This window comes from Strix uralensis, chromosome 16, assembly GCF_047716275.1.
Source record: "Strix uralensis isolate ZFMK-TIS-50842 chromosome 16, bStrUra1, whole genome shotgun sequence".
NCBI lineage: Eukaryota > Metazoa > Chordata > Aves > Strigiformes > Strigidae > Strix > Strix uralensis.
Window position 1 is genome coordinate 1,477,534 of NC_133987.1, and position 8,174 is coordinate 1,485,707.

Consider the following 8,174-nt stretch of genomic DNA (forward strand, 5'->3'; position numbering starts at 1 on the left):
GACTTGTACTACCCCAAAAGCATACTTTGAGTCAGTCCAAATATTTACTTTCTTCTCTTTACTTAGTTCTAGAGCTCTAGTTAAGGCAATGAGTTCTGCCTTTTGAGCTAAGTGGTGCCATTTGCCTCTGTGATGGAGTTGTCTGTTGTTACAGCATATCCAGAGTATCGAACTCCCTGTTCCACGAAGCTGCTGCCGTCTGTGTATAACTGCCAGTCGGGATCTTCCAGCGGTGTGTCCTTCAGATCCTCTCGACTGGAGTACCCATGCTCAGTGGTAGTCAGGCAGTCGTGCTCCAGCTGCCCTTCCTCCTGTGTAGAACTTAGAAAAACTGCAGGGTTTACCAGGTTAGTTGTTTTTAAAACTACATCATCTTGTTCAGTCAGGACCACCTTGTACTTCATCATTCTGCTCAGGGACAAGCAATGTCCCCCCTTTTGTTCTAAAACAGTTATCACCATGTGTGGGACGTGTACTGTTATTGTTCTTCCCAAAGTCAGTTTCTGGGCCTCTTGAATAAGCATCACTGTAGCAGCAACTGCTCGAAGGCAAGGAGGCCATCCTTTACTCACAGTGTCCAACTGTTTGGACAAGTATCCAACTTGTCTCTTCCAGCTTCCTATTCTCTGGGTCAGCACACCTAGAACAAGATGTTGTCTTTCATAAACAAACAACTGGAAATCTTTGGATAAATCTGGAAGCCCCAGGGCAGGTGCAGACGTCAGAGCTCATTTTACATTTTTAAAGGCCTGTTTCTGATGTGGGCCCCATGCAAAGGGAAAGTTCTTTTGAGTTTCATACAATGGCCTGGCTATTTGGGCTTTATTTCTGGATACCTTGTACCTGTTTAGTCCGAAAAAAAATTTAGAAGTTCTAATGTTACCTTTATGCAGGTGGATCTTTCCTCTGTAGCAATCAGTGTGTCGTCCACATATTGCAAAAGTAAGTGCCCAGGATTTGGCTGTGAATCATCCTGTTTCCATATTTCAAGTTCCTTTGCCAACTGATTTCCAAAAATTGTCGGACTATTTTTAAATCCTTGGGGTAGTCTTGTCCTTGTCAACTGCATTTTTTTTTTTGTCCCGTTTGTGGATTTTCCTACTCAAAGGCAAACAATTTTCTGCTTCCCTTCTCCAGAGGTATGCAAAAGAAAGCATTCTTTGAGTCAAGCACTGTAAACCACTGACGGGTCTCTTTTAAAGCTGTCAACAATATATATGGATTTGCCACTACAAAATCCGTGTCCTTAACTATCTGATTCACTGCTGTTAAGTCTTGTACTAACCTATATTCACCTGAAGGTTTCCTAACCGGTAAAATTGGAATATTAGATTCACATTCCTCAAGGATTTTATACTCCAAAAATTTGTCAATCATTTCTTAATTCCCTTCTAACTTCTGATTTAATCAGGTGCTGTTTAATCCTTGCTGGTCTTGCGCCCTCCTTCAACTGTATTTTCACAGCTAGTGCTGATTTTGATTTGCCAGGTTTATCGGTTTCCCCTACTATAGGGATTACTGGTACATCTACTTCCTGTAGAATTTCTTGTTCTGTTATTCTTTCTTGTATCATCAGGATTTCTCCTGGCTTTGACTCAGGTATTTTTAGGAAGAGTTCCCCTTCCTCAAAGACAATTTGTGCATTTAATTTGAACAAACCCCTTCCTAACAAGGGTATCGGACATTCTGGTACGTACAAGAATTCATGTGTAATTATTTTGTTTTAAATAATATTTTAAATACAGGGGTTGTAGAAATGGCTGTTTTCTTCTTCCCCTGTTGCTTCCCTTATGTTTGCTGTTTTCATTCGCAATTTCCTTTTACAGGTATTCAATACTGAAAATGTTGCTCCTGTATGTACAAAAAAATTTAACCTCTTTTTCTCCCAGCTTAATTACAACCAGAGGTTCAGCTGGGTTCCCCTCCGGTCCCCTTCATTCATCTAGGATCATTACTCTTGCTGCCTCTTGCTGACGACCCCTCATCTTTGGACATTCTCATTTCCAATGCCCTTCTTCTCTACAATGAGCACACTGATTTATTCCTAGGGGTGCATTAAAATCTCAGCTCCTAGAATTCACAAATCCTCCTCCAAAGTTCCATTGGTAGGCCACTTTTCCTGATCATCCAAAACATATAAAAGCCACCAATAATTATAATATTTTATATATTTGACTTTTATATAAGTCATCAGGTATTCCTCCCCAATGTGCTAACACACATCCTGATGGGGAAATCTTGGGTACCTTTTCATCAAAAGCCAAATTACCAACACTCTTACTCTTGAACAAATGCATTAGTGTAGATGTCATTTCAAAATATTTTAAAATTCACACACACACAATCACTCAATCTTTCGCTTTGTTTTTCTCCGGCTGCACCCTCGCGGGGTAACAGAACCGCAGATCCAGACTCTGCACTCGCTTCGTACTTATTTGTACGTCTCAAACTCACACAAACACCACCAATTTTATTTTTTTTTCTGCTTTTTCTAAAAATACCAAAATACAAATACCAATGAAAACCTACAGCATATAGGTTTTTCCAATACCCAAATTTCTCCAACCCTGCAATAGCTTTCGCTTATGTCTTACGGGCAGAGGCCTCGGCTCCCAAACCAAACGGGTACCCTTTGTCCAACCCTGCGCAGCTTTCGCCGCATCTGGCAGGCACTTCCCAAACGAAACCAAATAAGAAGTGTCTTACCAATTCCAGGGGACGTCGCAAAGAGCTTTATGGATCAGGGATCGATGGGTATCCCCAAGAATTCCTCGGTGCCAGCCAGAACCGATCTGGTCCCCAACTCCTCCGGTCTCTCTCAGCAAGGTCCCATCTGGGTCGCCAGAAACTGTCACCAAACTGGGATGAAAGAACTTATTGACACCAGTTTGATGTAGATGAGCAGACACTTCTTTATTGACAGCCGGGTGCGCAGGGGAGTCGTCTCACCAGCAGCGCACACCTAACTCGTGTAACATGCTGATTATATAGGATACAGTCATACATATTAGTCAAGTTCTCACACATAAACATGACCATTCCTGTAACTCATTTTCTTATTCCCACCCCTTGCTGGTCATGTGCACTTGAGTCCTGAAATGAGTTGGGGGGCTGCTTTTGCGACCACCACGGACTACTGACCTAAAAGAACGACCCTCCAATGTCCTTGACTCAAGGACTTTGGCTCACATTGCAGTTTTAACACGCCTTGAGGCCCTTTCACAATACAACTTTTAAAACACCTGGTCTACAGGGCAATAAATCATCCTCACCAGACAGTCTAACGATGGTACCTGGTCTAGCAGCATAACTGGTTGTATGGTTACTCTAAACTAAATACAACATCTCTATGACTACTTAAAACATTACACCACTATCTTTTATAAAAACCGATATTTCTGTGAGATTCCATTTAATTGATTAGTCCTAATCATTCCTTATCAAAATCACCAAAAATCATCAACTCAATAACAAATCCGTAACAGTCAGTAACAGTGGTGTCCCTCTGGATGCACTTTAGAACCTCTAGTTCATTCTGCCCTGGTCCTGTTCCTCTCTGGCCGCTCAGCCCCAGACGTTGCGGAAGGGACGCACGCTGTCACCGTGACATGAAGTGAGTAGGGGCTGCGCTGTGAACGTGCAGACTGCTTTGTAAAATCACCCTGGGTGATGTATGGCGCACCTCGCCTGTGACACTGAGCTCCTGAGAAGTGTTCCTCTTAGCCTGGGCTTCCTCGTGCAGACATTTGGACAGACTTCATGTGCACAGCGCATGAGCCTTTGCTGGGATGACTGTCCCCTGAGAACAGACTCTCAGTGGGCTGCGGCACCGTTCTGACAAGGGGTCTGCAGCACTGAAAACTGTCCCATAAGGTATCTGACAGCCCCTCAGGCACCGTAGAAAATCAGAATAAGGAAGGGTAGTGCATGCTGTCGGATGTGGACAGAACTTTTTCGATTTCTCTGGATGTTAACCAGTGGTAAGATAGCTACAGAAATCTCTTCCTTTTCTTCCTCACTGCCAAGGGAGGTGCCTTACCAGCACTGACACTGATGGCTCGTTGTGCACGGCTGGTTCATTACAGCACAGGATCAGCCTCTGAATCTCTTGGCTAAGGAACTTTTTAAAGCCAGTATTAGACCGTATTAGTGCCATGCTGCTTGCAGCTTACTAACAATTTTTTTGGTTCGGAAGCAACTCAGTCTTTATACTAAGTAGTTTAGCAGTGTAAAATCTGTAGTGTATCACAGTTCAGGAAGAATATGAAAGTAGAAAAAATACTTTCTTACACAGTCCTGTGCTCCTTTACAGGCAGTTGAAGATGCGTATGTACCAGTTGTCAAGTTTGGTGGCGTTGAGGTAAGCGTTTTGCTTTTTTTGTTTAAGCGAGAAATATTTTTTTCTTCCTTTGGAATAGGAGAACTTCTCCAGTGACCATGCTATTTTACAAGGTTATTGGTACCTTAGAGTGTATTTAGGAAACTGTAATTAAGTGACCTGACCACAGCCTGTCCCAGGAGAAGACATTGCAGTAAAATGGGAGATTATAGGAAAATGAGCCCCCAGGAAGCCTGGCAGGCGTGGGAACATCAGGGACACCTCTTTCTAAACCCGTGCTGTAGAGCAGGGTAGCCTGCTGGAACGGCACTTGTCTCCCAGGGACTGTGCAGAGTGGGAGCAGAGGCAGGGTCCTTGCTGACTCCTCCCAGCTCTGACAAGCTGGCTTTCTACAGAGGGATGGGTATGGGGTAGTTCACGGTGTGAATCATGTCAGCAGACTAAAAGCTTTGTTACAAATCAAAAATGAAGTGGTCATGTGACAATCTGGAAAATGACAAGTAAAAGTACTCATGTGACTCCTGCCTGGGTTTGTCAGCTGCAGGAATCCTTGTATCTTGACTGCTTCTTATACGGTGACTGGAGACCTGCGTGCTGTAGTACCTAAGCAAGTCACTGCTTGGTATCACTCTCATGAAGTCACTTGTTCTGTGACCTTCTTGTGGCCTTTGTCTGGTGCAGACATTCACAGAATAACTTTCTTGCCTCAGACTGTGCTATGAACCAGACACTTCAGGATCAAAAGGGCTTACTGCATAGAGAGAATGCTCTCTCCTTTGCTGAAGTACAGCTGAGGTGATTGAACTTATGTCTTAATTCTATGATAATTTTTTTAAGTTCCCTTTTAATGGAAATTGTAAGTTTAGAGTAATCTTTTTCAACTTAAAAAACCCTTCCTTTCCCTAGCTTAAAAAGAAAGGGGGGATACAATGAAGGTTTTGTAAATAAAATACGGAACTTCTAGCAATTTTCTTGAGGTTTCTTGGCAAATAAATCTCTTGGGAGATGTATCTATAGTCACATAGTTCTAAATACAAATGTTAACAACTCTTTTTAAAGACTTGACTAACTGTCCCCCACTGGTGTGCTGTTCACAAACAGTGCAGCATTCTAACTCATGGTTGGCACCTTTTTTTCCTCTTAAGATTGACCTGGTGTTTGCAAAACCGTCTGTGCAAACTGTTTCTGATGATCTCAGAGATGACTGGCATCTGAGAAGCCTGGATAGGAGATGTATACTGAGCTTAAATGGTGAGCATATTTACACATCTTTAAAAAGAAAGTGTTACTGGAATGGGTATAAAATGCACATGACACAACTCCAGTTTCTGTACAAGGTGCATAAGCTGATCTCCTGTGTACTTGAGAGCTGAGGAGGTGGCGAGTGGGCTTAAATGTAGATGTTTCAAGGAGCTGTGTGTTTAGGTAGACCTGTATTTCATGTTTCTTGGATCAGGGTGTGTGCATTGTTCCAGTTTGCCACAGAGACTGCTTCAGATGAATAGGCAGAGCACTTGATAGAGAAGAATGTGTGGTAGTTCATACAAAACAATAAAGATATTTAAAATACCCGAAGCCTAACTTGCTCGCTGTTTAACAGTGACTGGTTTAATTGTTCCTGGCTGTCGAAAGAAACCTGGATTTTGGAATCCTCTAGAAAGGCCTTATTAAAAATGGTTGGCGATAGTCTATAAACTATGACAAAGCTGTTGAGGGCACCAGTTACCTGGAGGGATACTGAATGTTATGTGTAATCTGTAATTTTTAACGTACTACAAAGCGAGTAATCCAAACTTGTTTTCATAGATTTGAACAATAAACCGTAAGCTATTGATCCAGCGTAGCATAAACCAGACCTGTACCTGTTACTAGGAACTTCTGTCCTTCAACTTTTTTCTTAGAGTTACCGATGAAATGCTACATCTAGTGCCAAATGAAGAGAACCGTGCAATTAAACTGTGGGCAAAACGTGAGTAAGGTGATTGTTCATAATCTTTAAGCTTTCCAGAGGCACCTCATGCTGAAGAAATAAGACCATTAGAAGTACTTCAGCTTTGGATAGCCATTTAAATGACAGTTTTCAAACAAAACCTGTTTTTTAGTTTAGATTCAAGGTCTGTCCATGGGGTAGAGTGGGTGTGTTTTTTAATGGGGGTAGAGTGGGGAGAAGAGGGGAGTGCCTACAAGACAAGGTGCTTTACTGCTTATCAGGAACATGACTACAGATGGTAAAAAAGCCAAGTTAAGTATAAAAGCTTGATCCATAAGGAATAAGAAAGTATTGTTTGCGCATGTGGCTAGAGCAAGTACTAGAAGAATGGCAGAATTTTTTCTTAAGGGAGGTTGGAGTGAAGCAGTAGCTGTAGCAGTGTAGGCAAATTTCAGAGCAGCAGTATTTTGGGAAGTGGTGTGGTAATGATCCTTTGTCTCATCACTGTTAAGGACCAACAATTTTGTCTCATTGCACTGCAATAACAACTGACTTTGAGGCTGAAGTGTACTGAGTATTCTATAGATTGTGAAGTTGGTGCTGCATGTTTGAAGGGATATCCTTGGGTATTGAGAGACTGCAGGCTAACTGCAGTGTATCCGCTCTAGGACATGGCATTTACTCCAACCTGCTGGGAGTTCTTGGTGGGGTTTCCTTGGTGGGCAATGCTGGTAGCAAGAACATGTCCACTCTATTCAAGTGCTTTGGCTTCTGCTCTTGTGAACAGGTTCTTCTTTTTTTTTTTCAAAATGATAAGAGCTATTGTCTATTTTAGTTTGCAGAAAGAAGGAACACTTGTAGAGGTAGTTCTTCATATAAGATTTATGTCGTCAGCATTCAGTCCTACCCTGAATTACATGGCAGAGTTTAGACGGACAGTTACCGGCTTTTCTTGTATAGGGAACGGCCAAATCTTGTATTGCTGACACAACCCAAAGACAGCAATCTTAATTTACCACTATAGGACCCTAGGGTGTGTAAACATTGAATTCAGAAGCCTTTAAACTTTTTTCCTAGCCTAAGTTGATGCTAAGCACAATTGTTTTAACATCCCAGGTGAACCCCTCAGACCGGTACCGTGTAATGGGGATCCTCGCCCCAGGCTCTCCACAGCAGAACTCTGCACACAAGGGATCTGCATCAACGCCAGCAGCAATGGTAGAGGAGTTCAAACATGGTAAAGTCCTTCCCATGCTTGTTACCTGGTTAAAAAGTATAATTCTTGCTCTATGACACCACATTATCTGAGTTGGTACCTAAGCACAATTCACAATCCTGCCAGCATAGCACCTTTGGTCATCAAAATACTGGATCAGCAACAGTTCAGTGTTTCAAACAGTTCAGACATCAGAGCAATTAAAAAGTGAAGAGGGAACATGTATCTTGAAAGACAGTGCCTGCAGAGGCAGTTAATTTGGAGGAAGGAGAGATTGGAAGAGATCTCCAGGCCCATCATAAACTTACTGAGCTCTATAGTAAGCAGTCAGGGGTTGGCTGGTTGCTTCCTCCTTTCTGTATTTCCCTTGGAAGGCTGTTGCAGAACCCAAATCTTCTAAGCATTAAAGAGTAAACATTAGTAACTGTTCTCCCTAAGTGTTATTTCCGTCTTCTGCATTTACAGCAGTCACCCCACTCTTCTCCCACTTGCTTTTCTGGCCCAAGCATATCCCGCACTCCTGACGTCAGCACGCGTGTCCATCTCCCACGTCCCAGCGATGCCCGCAGCTCTCCTCGCCAGTTCTTCCAGGGACAGTTCATCTTTCCGGTACATGAAGGACCAGCAGGGCCACCACGTCAGATGAGCTGTACTCTCGTCAGTGGCATTAACTCTCCTCTGCAGTTCCT

The 8,174-nt window shown here is 42.8% G+C and overlaps 1 long non-coding RNA gene across 1 annotated transcript; it reads left to right on the top strand.

Annotated features, from left to right (window-relative positions):
• The first annotated feature begins 4,311 nt into the window (after window positions 1-4,311).
• LOC141950608 (uncharacterized) lies at window positions 4,312-6,280 on the top strand. The gene is made up of 3 exons (XR_012631098.1): window positions 4,312-4,360; window positions 5,485-5,590; window positions 6,241-6,280. It is a non-coding gene; the product is annotated as an uncharacterized LOC141950608 (long non-coding RNA).
• The last annotated feature ends 1,894 nt before the right edge of the window (window positions 6,281-8,174 follow it).